General features: G+C 45.8%; 1 protein-coding gene across 2 annotated transcripts in view; it reads right to left on the bottom strand.

Annotated features, from left to right (window-relative positions):
- The window catches only part of PKIA (cAMP-dependent protein kinase inhibitor alpha), a 56,490-nt gene extending 40,798 nt beyond the window's left edge, over positions 1-15,692 (bottom strand). Inside the window, exon 1 of one of the 2 annotated variants that reach the window (XM_054985090.1) lies at positions 15,389-15,692. The gene's annotated coding sequence lies outside the window, so the exon portion shown is untranslated. Of the gene's footprint in view, positions 1-14,675; positions 15,344-15,388 lie in introns of those variants that run through there. The other variant, XM_054985089.1, reaches the window with a different exon arrangement.
- Between the last annotated feature and the right edge of the window lie 6,378 nt (positions 15,693-22,070).

Below are 22,070 nucleotides of genomic sequence, written 5' to 3'. Positions count from 1 at the left end.
GACACTCCTTCCGGTAACTCCCATCTGTACCTGATATTCATGTCCTTCAAAGTCTGAATTAGCACTCTATATTTTTTCCTGTCCAATAACACTGATCTGGGCAGTTCCTTCATTATGATAATCGTCTTGCCATCAATCTCCAATGGATCTTGAAATTGTTTTGTCACAATCCTCTCTTTCATGTTTCTAGTTGTAAACTGCACAATCACATCCCTTGGTAGTTTCCTCTGGGTTGCAATTCTCGAGTTCACACGGTACGCCACATCTAGGATAGCCACAATTTCCTCCTCCTCCTTCCCCAGGTAATCAGCCAACACCTCAGTCATCTGTTCTTGCGCTGACCTCCCTTCCACTTCCGGCAGACCACGAAAACGAAGCTGCTTCTCCATGTGTTTAGTTTCTGCAACTGACATCCTCCCCTTCACCAGTCTCATCTCTGTTTGTTGCGTGTCTATTAAATTCTCCATCGCGTCTTCTACTGTTTTAACTCTCTGCTGCGTTCCTTGTAATTCACTACTAATCGTTTCCACGCCTTTTTTCACTTCTGACAGCTCCGACTTTACTGTCTGTGTAACTTCTTTGACCTCTTTAATAAGCTCCAGTTTCGTGTCCTTAAGTTCTTTCATCATGTCTATAAGTTTTTTGTCCAAATTTTCTATCGCCGATTGCCACTCTTTTTTCGACATCGTGGGGCTTGCTTTAGCTCGCTCCCACGAATCTGCTCTCTTCCTTAGCTCCGTGGCGTATATTTAAACGTTTTCCTTTTTTTCAAATGTCCCAATCTTTGCCAAAATTAATTTTTTTTTTGTATCCAAAATGTCGGGCGTCTTTTCTCTATGGTTTCTCTATGTTATTGTAATCCAAGATGGCCTACTTCCTCTTCCGCTGAAGCCGCGACCCTTCCCCTTTCAAAAATGGCGATTCCCTGCTTCCTGTCCGTCGGCAAGGGCCGCTTCCCTCCAGCCACTCTATTGTTGTTACGCACTTCCTGTCTCCCGTCTTCCCACAGCAGGTCTCGCGATGGTGTCTTTTTCCCACAGCTCCGAAACCACAGGTATTCAAAACAATAGTCCAATTTTTGCAATAACTTCTTTAAATTTAGTCTCTTTTAAAATACAACTCCTGCCGAGTCTTCGCCTCCTTTTCACTAGTCTGTTGCAGTTTAAAAATCTACTTTCTTTCTTCTCTGTTTTTATCAATCTGTCCCGTTTCAAGAGATAGCGATCTTTACCTTCTCTTCAGCTTTCTCGGGTTGTAATCGCTGTTTCGATCTTAAATTCTCCTCTCGACTTCCCTCCCCGATCGAAGCTTGGGTATGTAGGTCTTATGCCAGCCGAATTGGCCCCAAAACTGCCGCAGAGATTATAGCCGACCCGTCGCAAGGTGGGACCTCAAGGATCAGGGGGGAGACTCCTTATGTAGAGCCCCCCCTCGTCCGAGATCTAACTCACCCTAGGGTCTTGAGCGTTCTTTGCCTGCTCCCCGCCTGAGAGCAGTCGGCCGCGGGTTATTTTCACCCCTCCGGCCGGTTAAAACGGCAGTCCGGTCAGCTCCGCAAATGGAGCTGCGTTAGACCTCCATGAATCCCAAACCGGAAGTCAAGGGCCCATAATATTGACCCCTTAGTCCAATTCACATGAAACTGGGTGAATTTTTAGACAGACAGCACTAGGTCCCTGCAACTTTGGTGTCATTTGGTTGAAAAACAGCCACTCCAGCCCCCCTGAAAATGCACTTCATTGGAAATGACAGAACCCAAATCATTCTGACACCCCCCGCTCCCCAATCTGTATAAAAGGACCTGAATACTGGTATTTATACCCTTCCCAAATCCATATATGAAAAACAATGATTTTTTTTAAAGTACACGTGCCTACCAGCAACCTACACTCACCGACACCTTCCCACATGAGTTACAAAGCTCTTTGAATCACCTCCCCTGTAGTGAACTGGAATGAAAGATTGACAGACCCCTCCACTTACCTTCTCACTTTAAGTTACACACTATCTTAGCTTACCAACAGGAGCAATAAGCTAATATGATCATACACATCTTTAGTCACTGTCCCACTCAAGTACATTGGATTGCTTTACTGAAGATATTCTCAAATTGAAATGGTCTCAGGGGGCAAGTGGCTGTAAGGTTTCCCTAAGTCTCTAAAGGAAGTAGCAATGTTAGGAGTTTGACTGCCATGCTGCTATTTACCAAAGAATGAAGCAGTACAGGAGCCAAGCAGATATGAACAAGGATGATCCAGACTCAATTTCAAAAGGTCAAACTAGATGCAATGGTAAGAGGCATGTCAACAAAAAGACAGCCGCAGGGGACAACAATTGAGATCAAGGCTATGGCATACAAGGAGGGGGATTCCATCCATCACCCACACCTGTGCTTATAGTTACTCCTTGCTCCATCGGTCCTAGAGATGTGTTTTTCTTGGTTGGGCAAAATTGTACATTGCCATCTCAGAGCTAGTATTCCTCCCCAAGGTGGGGTACATATTTAACTACGTAAGCCTGCATGCTTCTCCACTTAGACAACGTAGAAATTCCAGGAGGGCAATTTGCATCAGGACAATGATGCATAGGAAAGGGTAACAAACCCTCCTCCAACTGTAGGTCAGTTCATATCAGGCTTCCTCATGGTTACTTTTTAGAATAAAATACTCCTTAGGGGATTTGTTCATAGATCTACACTGTAACATTTCATTGGACAAAAGAAGCTGCTCTATACAATTGGTGACCTCAGTTCAACTCTTTCTTATCCCATTTCGCCACAAGTTCAGTGCAATGTCCACTGACAGGCCAGGAGACCCACGTTCAAATCCCACCGTGCCATGGAAGCTTCTTGGGTGTCCCTGGGCCACCCACTCAGCCTAAGCTACCTCACAGAATTGCTGTTTAGAGGATTAAAATGGAACAGGGGAGAATTAAGTCATAAGGCACTTAGGGGTTCCATTTGAGAAAAAGGCTAGGTATAGATATTACAATAAAAATTAGATACTTTATTATTCTATTTTTATACAATTTCTCTTCAATTAAGATCTCCTAACCAGTTACTTTCACATGACTTCTGTATCTTGTCACTACCATCTCTGCATAACACCAGCTTCATAATACAACATCCTGAACAACATTTATCGTGTCATGTAGCTTCGACATAGTTCTGCTTTCAACACATATTTAAGTCAGTCATATTGCTTTCACATCCTACATGCCCAGATTGTTGACATTTCTCAATGAACAAAATATTCCTGTGATAGAGCACAGTAAAGCATGAGGCAGAATACCAGATCACTGGTATTCCTACTATTATCCTGTCTGTCCATCCAAGTAAATTCACTTCTAAAGCTGGCCTCCACATAAAGTAAGACAAAAGGGAGTCACTTAAAATTCTGAGCCTAAGCTTACCATTGATTCAGTTTTCCCCCATGTGTATTCTCAACCACTTTTAGAGACCAAAATTTTCACATGCTCCCATTCTTTCATGAATTAATGAATCTTGCTCTATTTTCTCTTTAGCTTTTGCCAAAATTTAACCCACAAAGTCACCCACTCAGTCTAATCCCAGTCTATTCATTCTGACACATACATTCTATCTGATAAGCTATGCATGGCTTCTGCAAAGTGTTTTAGAATCAAGAGCATCAATAAGTAGGCACACACGCGTTTGTTTTTTTACAGCATCCTGCATCATTGGCTGCTAAACATCACTGTAGGCAAGAAGATGAATTCTGTTTGTTAGGTTCAATCTACTCATGAAATATCCATTTACTATGAAAAGGATACTGGCTGTTAACTTCAATTTCTATGAACTGAGGCACACTGCATGTCCCCAAACCACACTCAACTGAGAGCGGAACCACAAGTGACGAAAGGCACAGGTTGGACACTTGTCAGCTTCCCTCAAGTTTTGATGGGAAATGTAGGCAGCTTGGCAGAATGTTGGACAAGTGACAGTTGAAAAGTCCATTGGACAGCAGTCAGGGAGCCAAGTTGCAAGACTAGGATGCCTCCATTTCCCATCAAAACTTGAGGGAAGCTGACAAGTGTCCAACCTGTGTCAGGCGTCACTTGTGGTTCCGCTCTGACAGAACAACAGGTTGCTGGATTACTTATTGTATCCTCCACACTGCATAAACCATGGTTATTTATAATGCCTGAACTAATAATGTTAACCATGGTTAACATTAACTAGGGTTTACCAGGCTTTGAAACCTTTCTATGTGCAATAATGGAGTTTTTATAAATAACAAAAACGGATGATGTTAGACTGGAATATGGCAACCCATAAACACTCTTTAAGAATACAGTTGACCAGATAACTAATGTGAATGCATCATGAAGCCACACTACTGCATCAGTAGAACTGGAGTATCATCACAAAACCTCTACTGAAAACTCAGTCACTGTAAAGCAACTTTAGAGATTATCTATCCAGCAAACTGCCTCAGGAAATAAATTTCCTTAAATGCTAAGAAGTGAAGCGATACCTTTTTCTTCTTCCCTCATATGGCACCAAAAAAACACTGTATATTAAGAGCTACAACTGAAATTTCAATGAAATTGAGGGGGTTACCAATATCAGAATGTAGTGTAATGTCACTTCCATTACAGCTAAGCTATGCCATTACCTATTCATTCTCTCTCTCTCTCTCTCACACACACACACACACACACACACACACACACACAGAACCTACCATGTACCTAGCTCTTATATATGACATGTGACAAAACTTTTATCAAGATACTCCTGTACACTGTTATACAACGAGAGACTATAAATGAACCTATATAACTTAGGAGGTACAAAGATTGTAGCTTACAGCATTCACTGAATCACAAATGGAGAGTTAGTATATCTTAAGTTAACTTCCTCCTGCATATTACTACCAGTCTTCATGCAAATGGATAGAACCTCAAAAACCCTAAAAATCCAAGGGCCCTCATCACAATGAGAATGACTCCTAACTCTGGGATGCACAAGATCTGAATGCACCCCAAAATAAGACTTGTATCCCTGAGTAATTATATCAGTTCATTGCTATGGTTACATAATGGTATTGCTTTTAAGAGTATAGCTCATAATTATAAACAAACAAGAATGCAAAGCAAGGTCATTAAAGAATTGGAGATGACAGCTCCACAAGATCCATCTTATCCATGTTAATTTTCCAAAATCAAGGTAGGTGCATAAAGGGAAAGCTACTATGGATGCCCAAGAGATTGCTTACACAACAAGTTATATAGAATTGACAATTCCTTGCACAACCTCAACTTTGTTAACATGGGATGAATCAGAAGCTAATGTGAAATTAAATTAAGCATCTGCCAGTAAGCTCAGAGTTTTTTTACTTCTCTCTTTCTTCCAGGGATAAGCAAATAGATCTAGAAACAAATGCAGGCAAACAAGCTTCCCTTCAAAATGTTCTGGTAGTCTACAGGCAAGCTGCAACAAGTCATACAGACATCAAGGGTGTAGAGAAATTGCCTTTTAATTATATAATAGTCGCTAGTTTATGTTTTCATATAATGATGGGATCTCCAACAGCTTCAAGCTATAGCTCATTTCACTCTTCTTAAACGTAAGGTGAAGAAATATTTGGCAGCTATGAACAAAGTGAAACTGTCAGGTACATATCAAGTATTTTTGCAATATCATCTATACTACTAGTACTTAACCTACAAAAGGCTGGGCCACAATATTTTGTTTTTCAGCAGTTTGCAAACTTCATTACAAAGGAAGATTCTACTCTTCCATTTCTGACCAAGATCTGTTTCTTCACTTCTGTAGTGTAGATAAGAACACTCTATTGAATGCTGCCTTGAACCCCCATGGACTGGAGAAAATGAGGTTATATCATAGAATCACGTAGTTTGCTCTAGATGGTAGCTGGAAATATGCAGGTGTAGTCAGCTAGTTTCTAGCATAAGGGATGGTTATTTGCTCCATGTATATTTTTTAATTACTTCTGTCAGAACTGTGATGTCAGCTATGATGCCCCCCACTTCTTGACTTAAACAACTGAAATGGTACAAGAGGCATTTTTAAATTCAAAAATAACAAAATATTTTATTTAACATAAAGGGAAAAGGTCAGGTGAAACCAGTGGTTGAAAATTTCTGAGGTAACTCAATATAGATAACTCTGAGGTAAAAACAGAACATACAGACTTCTTAATTGGCTTCATCACTGTCCTTAAATAATATCCCACCATAACCCAGTGGTATAGCCAAGTACAGCCTAATGAACCCCTCTCAACATGAATTCTGTCCGTCTTGAAATCTGAGATTGCTGATGTGACGGACTGCACTTTTTAAAAGCTTCGACATGCTGTACAAACAGCTGAAGGATTGTGAAGGGTTAACAGAGAGCCTTGAACGACAGGCTACTGAATGACAAGAATCTGATTGGGTAGCATGAGCTGAACAGGGAAAGACTTCTGAACTGGATGCCGGGGAGAGAGAAGTCTGATTTCAGCTCTAGCTGAGAGGAGTTGAGTACTGACAGTTTTGAAATTCAGCCCTGACTGAGAACATTTTAAAACAGACATGAGAACTGGGGAAAAGTTAGCAAGGAAGTCTGAGAAGTAGGTGAAGACTCCAATTCGGTCCAAAGAAAGAGGATAGATCTTCTAATGAGAGGAGAATTTCCCTACCCAGTCAAACAGGAAGTTAGCGCTGAAGAATGAAGAGATTCCAGGTCTGGTCCGGTTAGAAACTGCCTTTGGAGAACTTAAGAGTCAGTTAAAAACTCAATACAAGTACTGGTGTCTCAAGAGAAGGGGTTTGGGTACTGGAAAGAAGGTACCAATCTTCTAGAAACCAAAAGAGTAAAAGAATACTCAGTGGTTGAAAATTTCCAAGGTAACTCAATATAGATAACTCTGAGATAAAAACAGGACATATACAGAGTCCGTTTCATTCTAATAAGCATTTCTTGGCTCTTCCCATTTACTTAAATGTTTATGTTGAGAAGCTTTTGTTCCAGTGTTTTCGCCAACACTCCAGTATACTTTCTTTGAGTATTCTTATTTCTCAAAGTATTAAGGCTCAGTGGATGAGCAGCATTTTCAGTTTAAAAGGATCAGATTTATCATACAGTGTCTGGAGCCAGTGCAATCTTCTGGCCTGGACTTGCCACCAATGCAAGTCTCATTCTTCTGCCCAGCCCCACCAGCAGAAACAAGCAAGTATATCCAATTCATAAGGAGCAATGTTCCACAGATCCAGCGGGGATATTACTCCAATTCATAAGCTAAACAACAAACAATTATACTAAGTGTAATTGTGGTAAACTCTATGTTGGCAGCACAACCCGTGTTATTAGATTGAGGGTTCAAAAACACCTATCACGCATTCGGAGAAATATAACTGATGCACCTTTGGCCCCACATTTATTGGAAGCTAGACAAAGGGACACTCTATAACACTCTATGTACTACTCTACACTGGTATTCTATATTGTTTCTAAGATCTGTATTAAAGATAAAGGTAGTCCCCTGAGCAAGCACCGAGTCATTACTGACCCATGGGGGGATGTCGCATCACGACATTTTCTTGGCGGACTTTTTATGGGGTGGTTTGCCATTGCCTTCCCCAGTCATCTACACTTTACCCCCAGGAAACTGGGTACTCATTTTACAGACCTCGGAAGGATGGTAGGCTGAGTCAACCTTGAGCCAGCTACCTGAACCCAGCTTCTGCCGGGATTGAACTCAGGACATGAGCAGAGCTTGGACTGCAGCACTGCAGCTTACCACTCCATGCCATGGGGCTCTATAAGATCTGTATTAGATATCCATAAAATCCTTATCAGCCACTTGCACACAAGGGGCACCTAGAAACTATAGCTTGAGTGGGGGAGGGGGGCACAGCTATAGCTCTGTGACACATACAGGAATGCCTGTAGGTCCACTCCAATGGAATGTGGCAGGGGTTTGTACTCCAGATCCCATGTTCTTATTCATTACATGTCACTGCAAGATTCATCCACTGTGATATTCAAAGAAAGCTATGGAGAGTTCAAAGTGCTTCATGTACATTAATTCAGCAACTCTATAAGGTAAAGTCAGTATTATTTTTGTTACGCTACAGATGGAGAATGGGAGAAAAGTGGTTTGTCTAAAGCTGACAGAAAATCTGAACAGTGAACTTTATAACTATATAAAGCAAGATAAAAGCAAAAAAAAAAAGCAGGTGGGGAGCAATGTGCAGTTTCCTGCCTTTCAGGCCCACATCGGCTCAAGACAGCTTTGTCTTAGTCATCATGGGTCTTGTCTGAAATCAAGCTACAATACAAGCCCTTTGTTTTTCTTGCTGGCCACATTCATGGAGTGACAGAAAGGGTCAAACCGGAAAGGAATGTGGAGAATCTGTCCCCACACACATGAAGTCTGAAAAAGCGTGGGGAAGGATGGGGAGAGGAGAAAAGCTTTCTGTCAGATCTTAGCCAGCTCTTATTTGCCTAATTTGGGAATCAGAGACAGTGTAGGTGGATGATGACCCAATGCAAGGAAGAAAAGAATAAAAGGAACAACTTCTACCCAGAAAGGAGAGCAGAACCAGACTGCCTTTTCAGTTCAACGTTAACAGAAGCAGACATACATAGTAGCTGACAGCTTTACGTTGCTCTTTCCCTGCACTTAGGTAATGCTTTTTTTCTTTCCATGCAAGCTGACTTTTCCTCTTTGTCCTCTCACAACACCTTATATTTTCGTCCTCCTCCTGTGAAATAGTGTCTCCATATCATCTATAATTGCCTCCCACGCTAACATCTGCTTCAGAGAGACAACCATGCCAAGGAATGCCAGGTTGTAGGATCATTAGGAGAACTGAACTAAAGAGCAAGGCCTCAAAAGGATTCCTCCAATGGGTCAACTCTTTAGCAACGTATTCCCTTATGGCCAAGCTATAGATGATTCTCCCCCACTTCTTTTTCACAAAATGCAGCCTCTGAGGCTGCAGTTTAAAGCAGAATATTTGGGAGTGGCGAGGTGTCTTTCTCTTTTCTGTTCAATGTGCTCTCTCTGTTAAAAATTTCTTTGTTTCCAGCAAGCGTGCAAATTAACTTATCCAATTAGGGTGCATAATCCCTCGCACATCCCAAGCAACTAGAACGTTTAGATAAACGTATAAATTCACAAAGATAAATACTGTTTCTTCAGCATTAATAAGAACTTCCACCAGTCTTCACTAGATACTGTCTTAACAGGGAAACAATGAAACATTTTATTCTGGATGGCAACTGACCATGCAGCAGAAAGAGGTGATAATGAGACAGATTGCTGAGGAGACAGAATGGACTGTACCACCTCAGACTGCAGGGGAGGGAATAGATTTGTCGAAGTTCCCCCACAACAATCATTCCTTTTCAGAGGAAAAGAGGATAGCATTGTCTCCTTGGTATGCTTTTTTGGTGAAGGGCAAATATTGGGGAACAATAAAACGGTAATACCTAGACCTACAGTGTGAAGTGGTAAAGCTAGCATTTCCAGGTGGCTGCTGGTGGTGGATAAACTCCCAGTGATTTGCTTACCTACTAGTCACTGGAAATCATCAGGAGATTGCTTTCCATCAGCAGGCAGCCTGGGCAAATGTCCGCACATGTATTCCCACATGATGATGTCACTTCCTGTTCTTAAACAATGGGCCCACCTCAGAATTCTAACACTATATTCAGCTGCATGTGAAGACCAGATCTTAGACAGGGACATACTGAAGAGCTATGATTGCCACCTTTTTATATGCTGAGGTTTCTGCATGTTGACTAGTTGCACAACAAGCAGAAATTCAAACGATGCAACTTTTCCAGGGAAAAGCTGGCACACTGAAAGTGGCACACTTCAAATGTTAGCTCCCATGCAGCTTGAAGGCATAATAATCCCACGCAGAACTGTATAGGCACTGCCAAACATTCAATATCAAACCGGCAGAATGATCAGATGCAACAAATGACCAAGCTCCTATACAGCACTTGAATTACCACAGGCCAGGTAACAGAGCCTTTAACAAAATCCACAAACCCATTATTTGATGCTCCACAAATTTAGGCTCCATCTCTGGTGATTATAAACCAATACCACCCATGCCCCATTCTGGTTCTACAAGGTGCTACATACAGAATACATTCCGTTATAGCAAAAAGGAGAGAGGCATTTAATGAAAGAAGTAAACTATTTTTTACAACAGGAGGTAAAGTATTCCTTTAAAACCAATCTGTATTCCACAGCATGTAATCTTATGAACTAGCTTTGTGGTCTTGGCAGCAGTACCTCAACTACATTTCCATGGACCGGTCTATCTCTTGCAAGCAGGGCTAATTGGATTAAAGTCTTCAAGAGGAGGGCTGTTTGTTGGAAGACATTAAATCTGACGTTGTTGAGCATTCCGGGCTATTTCTGCAGTCCTTGGCTATCAGCTTCAGGAATGAGAAACCCTTTTCTCAGTCAGCTGATGGCACTGGCTATGGTTTTGGTACCATGGGAAGTTTCAAATAATTCCTCTTCTTACTCTTTACCTTCAGATTGGAATCAGCTGGGACTTTTAGGGGGTGGCAAAAGACTATGACAGAATGAAGCCTCTGATCAAAACAAGTGTGTGTCAGGAGGGGTGGGGGAGGCAGCCAGAGAAAGAACCACCCTGGGATTATAAAATGGGTAGATCTGAATAGAGTAAAAAGGGAATGCTGAACTGGAGACAAGATTGCCCTTGTAAACCAGGTATGCAGCCACCAAGAAACATGGTGGAGAAATCCAACCAAGAGAAGCCATGGGGTTCTTGAGTAGAGAGAGGGGCAGACTTCTAAACCAACAGCTAAGGAGGCTCACTATAAGAAGGAGGGGGCCTGGAACCTCTGGAGTTCAGGCACTGTTTTTGTACCTTTAATAGCTGCATCCAAGAATAAGCTTCAGCAGGTGTTGCTTCAATCATATTGCGGGCAGAATGATAGACTGACAAGCTGTTCCAGCCAAAAATTCTCTCTGTTATAGAACTATTATTAAAAGGCACAGCAGTCCTTTTCTCTTAGTCTGATCACCACAAGTAGACTAACAAGGTCATGCTGTAACCAACAAAATGGACAGTTCAGATGCCACCAATTCAGAGATATCAACCTCTTTAACCTAAAAGCCACCTTTGCTTAAAGTCAGAAACATCCACCTGCATCAGCTATTCAACAGCAGTGCCAATGGTGGGCCATTTCACAAAAAGATTAAAGTGCTACATCAACCTTCCGCTGCTAGCCCCATCCCAGCCCTTCTACTTTTGCAAGTCTGTTATTGGACTGGAGCATGAGTCCTACTGTCAAGTAATAATCCAATACTCCTTAACATTATCATCTAAAATTTATATGGCTGTTATATAGAAGAATGAATGAATGTATGTTGCCCTTTAAACATAGCAGCCCTCCAGCCAGTGACTGTGAGGCTGCTATATTTAACAGGCTACAATTTCAAAGGACAACCACAGAGAATACTGCAGAGAATTTATTTAAAAAATAAGACCATATTCTTCAGGGTGCAAAGAAAAACTATGTGAAAGAACAAGCAGCATCCCTTGGTGGCTGTTAGAGTCATATTTTGTACTGTTACCCTTTTTAGCCTTCCCTTGTTATCCTGATTTATCTTGGTACTCAACCTATTTTTTTTATATATAATCTCTTGTGTGTGGTGTAATTTGTATAGGCAGAAACTTGGGAGTCCTAAATTCTGTGGCTATCCAAATTGTTCTTCCCAACAGGAATTAGACAGATGTAGAGTCTAACACACCTCAACTATTAGATATGAACATCGGGGAAGTCTCTCCTTTAAAATGAGAAGTAGGAACAGTATCACAAAAAGGACAATGTATTTCTAGCCCAACCATAAACTTGACACACATATCCCAAGATTCATAAAAGGGTATGAAAACAGAACATAATGTACAACGAATGGTCAAACTTGGGACATGAGGTTTACTTCATGAAGCTTCTACTGAATCAGGACTAAAGCCTCACAATGTATGGAATGTTAGGAGTACCACCTCAGGGTGTATATTTGTGCTTTCATGGACCAAGGGATATATTATAATACTCACAGGTGTGTTTTCCCATCATTATATCTCTATGTCAAGAAACACAATGCCTATGAAGCTGCATTAATTTTTGCCTATCACCCACCAGGTACAAAACTCCTGCCAGAAAGTAGGTGGCGATCCTAAATGCACATTCAAGTTCTCTGAATGTTCCTTAAATTTTTAGGATCCAGTTTTTGTGATTCAGCAAATTTGCTTTGAATCTCAAATTTACAATCACCTGAGCTCACTGTGTGTTCCCCTCTCACCTCTTTCCTCAAATATAATTGTTTTGCAACAATATCTGCCTTGGCATCATGTTGATCATCCAAAGGTTATAGCCATATCTAAACCACTCAGGTAACTGAAGCTCCAGTATGAGTTCAAAAACAGAACAAATTAGCAGCTTAGCCCAAGACTTTAGGTATGTCAGTTACAGATTCTTATCAATCAGGTCTTGCTATTCTAGAATACCTTCTCCATTGCTCAGAAAAGGGACATACATACCAAGCAACGCTAAAGACTAGGATGTAGAAAGGATAGGTTTGGATCTTGGAAAACACTCTTTTTGGCACCCAACAAACAAGGAAGGCCAGAACGCATTGTACCATTTCTGGGTCATCATTCTTAACTTAATCAAAACAAAGATATACAGTTCTCATATACAGATATACAGTGATGGGCAGTTCTCATGCTTCAGCAAAGAGAAGGAAAAGCAGTGATGAGCCTATAGGTGTCACTCAAATCAACCAGGGCCAGGGCCTTTTTGGTCCTGGCCCCGACCTGGTGGAACTCTCTGTCTGAGGACACCCGCCAAGATCTTGTCTCCTTCAGGCGGGCCTGTAAGACGGAGATGTTCCGCCAGGCGTTCCGCCATCAGGGTTTCCACAAAATGAGCCTCTCTCCTGGTCTCCTCTACGTCTTTAGGGGGTACTGACCATCTACCCCCCATATATGAGCGACCACGCATGGTTAAGCTGCACCTCCACCTCCGTCAGATGCTATATGGTTTTTATACGGTGAGCAAGTGTTTTATTAGAAAGCTGTGTTAATTGTGATTTTATCTTTGTATATTTTATCTTCTGTTGCGACCTGCCCTGACCCCGCTTGCAGGGAGGGTGGGATATAAATATAATAAATAATAATAATTGGTGAAATGTAGAGACAGAACCAGGAATGGTTCCCTGCAAGCATTTCTCTTTTTTTTCCCTACATTGCTAAACAAATAAATGCCCACTATTGACTCTTGGAGAGCTGCTTTTAACAAACATACAACGAAGCTTACTTGGTGCTGAGCAGACTATTGGCATAACATATTGCACATTCTGGCATAAAATCCATGTTTTGGGCAGAAAGGATTTTCCATCAGCAGAGAGAAATGATAGATTTTTTAGACATTCACCAGTTTGTGCGTTTAAGCCAAATGCTTCAAACACTGAAAGCATCCAACAGCAAATGTGGGGGCTGTTGCCTGGCACCTTCTTTGTAGCTGAAGAAAATGGATGAGATTCAAAAGCCCATAAACATTCACTAAAAACAGGTGGTGGGGAACCCCCATCCTTTAAGGGCAAATCCACTGATATGACAAAGTGAGAGACTACATGCATTCAATATTAATAGGCCAAAAAGAGACCAATAGTAGTGTTATGGCTAAATTCCTGACCATGTTTCCAAATCAGTTTCTAGAATTTATACCACCCCCACCATTCAGCCACTGCCCCACAGACTTTTTTTTGATACTGCTGTTTTTTAGACCATTAGCACTGCAAACATACCACACTTGGCATTAAAATGGCTGCTGTGCAGAAAACAAACATGGTGATATCCTTTAGGAGAACCTCTAAATATGGTGGTAGGCCACAATGGAGAAGCCTGGCAGGCAACAATACTGCCCACAGGATCCCGAGGCCACACAGCATTCCTCCACTCAAAATTCCCAAACCTGACCCCAGTCCCAACACCCTGTCCTAGTACTCCCAGCCCTGCCTGCTCTAAGTCATGTGAAGTAGCATGGTCGCATGTCCCAGGGTTCCAGTATAACCACTTACTCCATCATCACGGGGCCTATTTTTGAACCTATGATGTTCCACTATAATGGAATAAAAGCCCTTCATTTTAGAACCCAGCACCTTCAGAGCGAGAAGGCCAGAGGCTCTGCTTCCGATCGGGCTGCCTTTCTCACAAAGGCGACAGGCAGCCCCCCGCGCTCGCAGGCTATTTTTAGGACGCGGAGAAAAACAAGCGCTGCCCCTTGCAGGGATGCTGCTCCTTGGGTGTCCTCTTGCAGAACGAGGGACTCGAGCGAGCTGGCCGTCGCTCGTCAAGCCCAGAGCCAAGCGGCGCACGTAGCCGTCTGCGAGGGAACAGGCGGAGAACCCTCCGCAAGCAGCACCGGGATGCAGAAGGGGGGGATCGGCGGCGGTTCCCTGCTTGGGTTCCAGCACAGAAGCCCACCGGATCGGAAACAGCAGCGGGAACAACGGCACTCGCCTCCCGCCCCGTCAGCAAATAGCCAGACCCCGTCCAAGCCGCCCGGCCGCACTGCACGTGCTGCACCCGCGCCCTCCCCCGGGCCCGCTGCCTTCTCCCCCGGGGAAAGCGCGTTTCGGCAAGCGCCTCACCTCCCGGACGACCGATTCAGCGCATCTTCCCCCCCTCTCTCACTGTGGCTGCCGCCTCTGCTCCTCAGCAATCCGCTGCGGCTGAGGCTGGGCAACGAGGCGAGGGTGCGCTGGCTATCCTTCACCCTCCCACCATATCCAGCTGCAGCTGCTGATCCCAAATTCACGGCGCTCCGGCGGCATGAAGTCATCGTGCTCCTCCTCCCTTCCTTCGCTCCCCGGATCACCGCAGTCGGTTCCTATGCGTCCAGAGAGGACGGGGGGAAACGGATTTTCTTGCCCCGAGAAAGGAGGGCTAGGGCGGTGCTTCCCCGTTGCGGGTAGGAAGCTGCGCGCCTCTGCTGCGGGTTTGCACGAAGGGGAGGCTTTTCTCGGGAGCAGGGCTCGCTTTCCCGCCCAAGGAGCCCCTCCCGCGTCCTGCTCCAACCCCAGGTTTGGGCGCTAAATGGGCTGTTCCACCTCCCCCCTCCACTCTAGTCCTTGGAGTTTCTTCACCGGAGGAGGTGGGAGGTTATATTGGTTGCACTTTAATGTGGATCCAACTTTGCTCGGAATCGCACCTGTGACCTGGCTCCCGCGCCTCGCCACCTTGCCCAACAGAGTGGCTGGTGAACGCATCTTTTGTCCTGTGACATGCCTTCACCGGTCGAGAGACCGGAACTGTTCCTGAAAAAGGAATTTCTCCCCATTGAACGGTTTCAAGAAAAGATTACCTAGAATCTCTAGCATGGTTGCTGTCGCGCTTTCGGTGATGCGAGCATCAGCAGCGTTTAGTCGTATCCTCTTCCTTTTAATGGTTTGGATCATTTAATTCACCCCGGGTCATTTCGTAGAAAAAGAGCTGCAGGAACTCGTTAACATAACTCATTAGCATACGCCACGCCCCTTGATATCACCAGCAGTATGTCATTAGCATAATTGATTTGCATATGCCACACACCCTGACATCGCCTATCCTGGCTGTTTTGGACCCAATCCTGGCCATTCAAGGCCAAAATTGGGCCCAAATGGCAAAAGCTGTGTAAAAATGGCCAAAAAGGGGCCCAAAATGGTCAGAATTGGGCCACTGCTTAGTGGGAGAGTGATTCACCACCTGTCAGAGGCCCGATCCTGGCCATTTTGGGACCAATCCTGGTGGTTTGGGGCCCGATCCTGGCCATTTGGGCCCTGATCCATGCGGAAAAGGGCCAGGATCAGGTCGTGCTGGGCAGGGAAGGGTTTCCCCGCCCGGCACCAACCTGATCTGGGCCATTTTGGCCCCAATCCAGGCCAAAGGGCCCAAAATAGCTGGAAATGGCCAGTTTGGGCCCAGATCAGGGCCAAAACGGCTGGGACCAGGTTGTTGCCTGGCAGGGAAGGATTCCCCCACCCGGCACGGACCCTGTTTTGGCCCCAATCCAGGCTGAAAGGGGCCCAAAATGGCCAAAAATCAGGTGGGCGGTGCCACCTGACATATGACCTCTTGGGAGAACTGCCGGAACTGTGTTCCAGTGCATTTCCCCTAAAAAATGAGCCCTGAATTCACCAGAACAAAATTTGTAAATTTTGCTCCAAACATTATGAGTGATGTATCACTCATATTCAAATATTTTAGACAACTTCCTATATTTTCAGTCAACTCAGCAGATTGCTTATCTGTTTCAGGACACTGTTTTCCAGTGGCAGGGATATAACTGATTCCTTTGAAATCTGGTGTTGGAGGAAAGCTTGACTGATACCACAGACTGCCAAAAAGACGAATAAATGGCTTCTAGATCACATCAAGACTGTATTCTTCCTATAAGATTAAATGACTAAACTGAGGTCACATTGTGAGAAGATGCAGTAAAAAAGACAGTAACGGTGCAATCCTAAGAAAAGTTACTCCAGTCTAAGCCCATTGATTTAATTAGAAATAGAGGAAGACCCAACATGAGGTAGATGGACTCAGTAATTGAAGCCATGGTCTTCAGTTTGCAAGACCTGAGCAAGGCAATTAATGATGGCATGTTTTGGAGGTCATTAATTCATAAAGTCACCATAAGTTGGAAGAGACTTAATGGCACATAACACACACACTCACAAAATTGATCTCATGATTAGAGAACCTTTCCCTACCCCCACAGAATAACTACAGTTTCTTCCAAACCTGGAAGCAAGAGGAAGGGCTTGTGTGTGTGTCATAATAATAATAATAACAACAATAACAGTGTGCTGTTCTAGACAGATTAGAGTCACACTCAAGAGTGGTGAATATAGTTGGTGTTATTATTATCCCCACAATACAGCTGGGGAGCTGAGGTGGAGAGGAGTGGCTCACCCAAGGCCACCTCCTGAGCTCATGGCAGTAGAGGGATTTGAATCAGCAGAGTGCCAGTTTGCAGCCCAGTCCCTTAACTACTGTGCTACAGTATGCTGCGTGTGTGTTTACACCTCAGAAATAAAGCACTGGAATTCACTGGATCCTGACTTCTGTTTGACGACCTGTGTACACTTTATGCAGTAAAACTGTACCTTCATAGGGCTTTTCACCATGCAGCTGGGAACACCGTCTGGGGCAGAGGTAAGTTTCCAGTGAAGGTGAATCATGTGAACATACAGAAGCATGTGCATTGTTTTTACATGGACTTCACCTGGACCTTTAAATAAATGTGAATAGGTCAGTTTAAACTGCCTCTGACCATCCTAGTCTCTGACCATGTACATTTAATCAATACTGCATATTATCTAAAATAGGACTATTGCCTCTTCTACTGGTCACACACTAAGTTCATTTGTTATGTATTTGCCACATTTCTATATAAACTAGTAAAACAGTTTAGATGTAAAAAAGCAGTTAAAATTTTACTACATATAAAGTTGTTAAGCATTTTAATAACAATTCAAAAGCAAAGCAACAGTAAACATGTTCAATTAAATCTCAAATGTCTCATGGGAAAAAAAAGATTCCGGTTGTTTCTTAAATGAGTCTAAGGAAGAACATATAGATGGGAATTTCTAGGCCATTTGTTCCACAGCCACAGTTGAAAAGACCTTGCTCCCTATAAAAACTAGACAGCCAGTGTGGTGCACTGTTTAATGTGCTGAACTTGGATTTGACACATCTCTGCTCAGCTATGAAGCTCCCCAGGTGATCTTTGTCAGGGCTTGCCGCAGCTGCCACTGGGCGTGGCACTGGGCGGTCTGCTCCTGACATCACAGGGGGGCCAGGGACTCTGCAGGACCCTGCTCTGTGGAAGGAGGGGCGGTATACCTGGCAGGTGCCCGTACGGCCGGAGGACCGGGAGAAGACGGCCTTTGCCACCCCCCAAGGCCTCGTGGCTTGCGCCCATATAGCAGCTCGAATGGGCTGAAGCCAGTGGAGGCCTGCGGGGTCTCCCTGAGGGCGAACATGAGCGGGTCGATGTACAGGTCCCACTGGTGAGGCTTGTCCCGTGTCATCTTCTTGAGGGCCTCCTTGACAGTCTGGTTCAGCCGCTCTGCCAAACCATCTGTTTGAGGGTGGTAAGCCGAGGTGAACACCTGCCGGATCCCCAAATTCCGGCAGAGTTGGCGCATGGCTGTGGCACGGAACGGGCCCCCTCGATCCGTCAGGATTTCATCTGGCAGCCCCACCATCGCGAAAAACTTGGACAGGGCCCGGACCACCCCCGGGGTCTGCATGGTTTTCAGCGGGATGACCTCAGGGAACCGCGTGGCATAGTCCACAATCACCAGGGCAAAGCGGTGGCCCCGGGGTGTGCGTGGCAGCAGTCCAATGAAGTCCATCGCGATCCATTGGAAGGGTGTCTCCATGACGGGTAGCGGGGAGAGGGGGGCCTTCGGTGGGCGGCGGGCTGCCACCCGCTGGCAGGTGGGACACGAGCGGCAGTGGGCCTTCACATCTGCATTCATGGAGGGCAAGAAGAACTGTTCAAGGATCTTCTTCAGGGTCTTGTGGTGCCCCAGATACCTGGCCCACACATGCTCATGGGCCGTGCGGAGGACTTCGGCCCGGTAGGCCGCCGGCACCAATAGCTGGCGGACCTCCCCCTGACCACTTGGGGCACGAGCTATGCGAACCCAAACCCCTCCTTGCTTCTCAATGCGAGGGAGCCGCTGGGACCTCCGTTCATCCCGCACCTGCTCCTCCTCACGAGCGGCTGTCTCTCGCAAGCGCTGCAAGGACTCATCTGCCCCTTGGGCATCACGGAATGGGCGGTCTGCCGGGGGTCCCGCTGGGTCTTCAACCTGTGGTTCTGCCCCTGGTCTGACAGAGGGACCCTCGCCAGGGTCATTGGCCTGCTCCACTTGCAGAGCGGTGGCAACTTGAGGGCCTGCCAATTCCCCTGCTGCCTCCAGCAGCAGCCCGGCATTCCTGGGGGCGTCTCTTCCCAATTTCTACGTTGCCTGCTTGAGGAGCCTGAAGAACCCCGGGGCGTCTCTTCCCAGCAGCACTGGCACGGGTAGGTGGGCTACCCGGGCAACTTCCATTTGGTGGCGGACCCCTAGGTACTCTATCGTGATTAGGGCCGTAGGGTACGGCTGGGTGCGGCCCATCACGTCCGTCACCGGGATCCAGCGGTGCACTGGGGTGGCAGCTGGGAGGAGCTGGGGTTGAATTGCTGAGACTGCACTCCCGGAGTCCAATAGGGCTTGTAGGATCAGCCAGCCTATCCTCACGGTGGCGCATAGACTCTGCACCTGCTTGCCGGGCGGTGGGCTATTTTCCCAAACGAAGGCGCAAACCCTTGGCAAGGCCTCTGTGAGCGCGCCGGCTTGCATCCGTGGCTCTGCTGTCAGTGCTAGTTCCGCTGGAGCGGCTGGGTAGGCTGCCTCCAGCCTTCCCCACATCCTATCCTGGCGTTCCTCCAGCCACAGTCCGAGCTCTGCTGGGGTGGCGGCCTTGGGAGGCCGCCCCTTGACTGGCGCCTGCGTCGGAACGTCTCTCCCCGTACGGGCCACCAACTTGTCAGGGCTTGCCGCGGCTGCCACTGGGCGTGGCACTGGGCGGTCTGCTCCTGACATCACAGGGGGGCCAGTGACTCTGCAGGACCCTGCTCTGTGGAAGGAGGGGCAGTATACCTCACCCAGACTCCCTCTCAGTCCACTCGCTGGCCTGCTCAACCTGGCCTGCTTACCCTCTGTGTCCTCCATCTCCTCCTTCCAGAACTCTCCTCCAAGCCTCCACCCTTGCATCCTACTGCTCTCACTCCACATCATCACTCCTCACTCACACCCACCACCGCAGAGCTCTTCCCAGCCACCCTTTATAGGGTTTCCTTTCTCCACCCCGCCCTCCTTCCAGGCTTGCTCCCTCTCCTGACTGGGCCCAGCTGTGCATTCCTCCAGGTGTTTCCCTCCAACCACTAATCCCTCCTGGGCCCTTTTGCCATGCTGGCAGGGTGGGGTTGAGTGCGAGCTATCCCCAGCTGAGGGCTCCTTGGCCTTGCTCCCGAGGAGCTGCCCCAGCCAGCCCCTGTGCTATTGAGCTTGCCTGGCCTTGCTCCCGAGGAGCTGCCCCAGCCAGCCTCTGTGCTATTGGGCTTGCCTGGCCTTGCTCCCGAGGAGCTGCCCCAGCCAGCCTCTGAGCTACTGAGCTTGCCTGGCCCTGCTCACGAGGAGCTGCCTTAGCCAGCTTCTGCGCTGCCTGCTCAGCAATGCTGGGCGGGGTTACCCATCTCCTCCCCCAGAATGCCTGTGGCAGCCCCCCCTGGAGAGGCTTGGCTTCTAGCAACTCCTGAGCCAGGCTGCTGTCTTCTAGCCATGGTGTGGCTCTGGGCTGCAGCGGCGGCGTCCTCTCCCTGCCAGGTAAGGGCTCTGCTTGGGTTGCTGCTGCTGGACCCACCTTCTCCCTGCTGTGTCCCTTTCCCTCCGGCCTGCTTAGCCCCCTCTCTTCCCTCTGGAGGGTGGGGCTGGCTGGTTTCTCCTTGCCCCCTCCACCCCTCTGAGGTACTGGCCTTTTGCCCCTTCCCCATGGAGTAGGTAGGTTCTGGCCCTGGTTGCCGGCTTGGGGGGTGGAGTTGCTGCCACCCTTTTGTCCCCTGCTGTTCCCTCTTGTCAAGTCTGGGGGCTGGGGCTCAGACCCCGGACAATCTTCTCCACCTAACCTGCCTCATAAGGTTGTTACAAGGGGGAAACTATGCATGAATCCCACAGCGGCATGGACAAAAGCTGGGGTGAAATGTCGTCTACCACAAACAACAGTCAGACCATTCATTCATTCATTCATTTAATCACATTTCTAGACCGCCCTCCCCGTCAGATGGGCTCAGGGCGGTTTAACAAAGCTGAAACATCTGCATGAGTCTCTGCTCTTGAGTAAGTCCTGAAGTCAATGAGACTTAAGTATACTGATTATGAAAGTGATTTTTTTTATTATAATGATGTATTTAAGTTTGCAATGTTTATCTCAACCTCAAACCCATCTTACATGGTGGGGTTTCAGGACCCTCAAGCTATCAGGCTGGAACTATTGTTGCGAACAGCTATTGTGAAGAGCCACAAGCAAGTAAACCTGCTATTCTAATGGTTATTTATTGAGTTCTATATTATTACTATGTCAATACAAAATGAAGTTCCTGCCAAAAGGGGTTTATGGATTTCTTCAGTTAGATACTGTAGCTGTGTCTGAAGAGACCGTTCCATGAAAACATGGAGAAGCGGGAGGGAAGAACATCTAAAGCCAATTATGAACTGTTCTTTTCAGACACACCTGATGTCTGTGTTGTTGGTAACGTTTAACAAATGAAATAGATTTGTCACTGGTCTGTTGGAAACTCAAGTATTGTGAATGAATCGTTTCACATCACAGTAGTAAATAATGCGAATACCTCCATCTGTCTCCATTAAGGTTTAGAATAAGAAAGGAATATGCTTAGAAATGCAGGCTTGGGTGGGATTGTACCCATAGGAACAGGAAGGGGAACTGCATCGGTCCCACAGCAAGAAACAGAAGCAAGAATTCTTCAGATTTGTTTGGGTCCTTTTACACCAGAAGCTAGAAGGTGAAACTTTATGTGCCTGTGCACACACTTTTTAAAATGCTTCCTGATGCCGTAAATCTATTTTATTGTGATAATTTTGGGTCTTCAATTTAAGCAGTTCCAAAAGTACATTTGGATGATCCTTTGCTGCTCCCCCACAGTGTGTTCTTGGTTTGTGCAATCATATCATAAGAGGGGATCCATCTGGATCTAAATCTAATTCTTTTAATATTTGGGCTGAGTCAGCTGCAATAGTTGTTTTAATATTTGAACTGAGTCAGCGGCAATAGTTGTTGGCTTGGCATTTTATAAAATAAGTCAATGTCAACTCAACTTCAGTAGTGAGAGGGTCAATTAGCTACTTGAAAATCTGAGAAGCAGAATTGTTGCAACATGCTGGTCATATGTGAGACTGGCTCTTGAAAATGTAGTATCAGCAATGAGCCACAGA

The sequence above is a fragment of the Eublepharis macularius genome, chromosome 7 (genome assembly GCF_028583425.1).
Source record: "Eublepharis macularius isolate TG4126 chromosome 7, MPM_Emac_v1.0, whole genome shotgun sequence".
Classification (NCBI taxonomy): Eukaryota; Metazoa; Chordata; class Lepidosauria; order Squamata; family Eublepharidae; genus Eublepharis; species Eublepharis macularius.
This window is presented reverse-complemented; position numbering and strand designations above follow the sequence as displayed.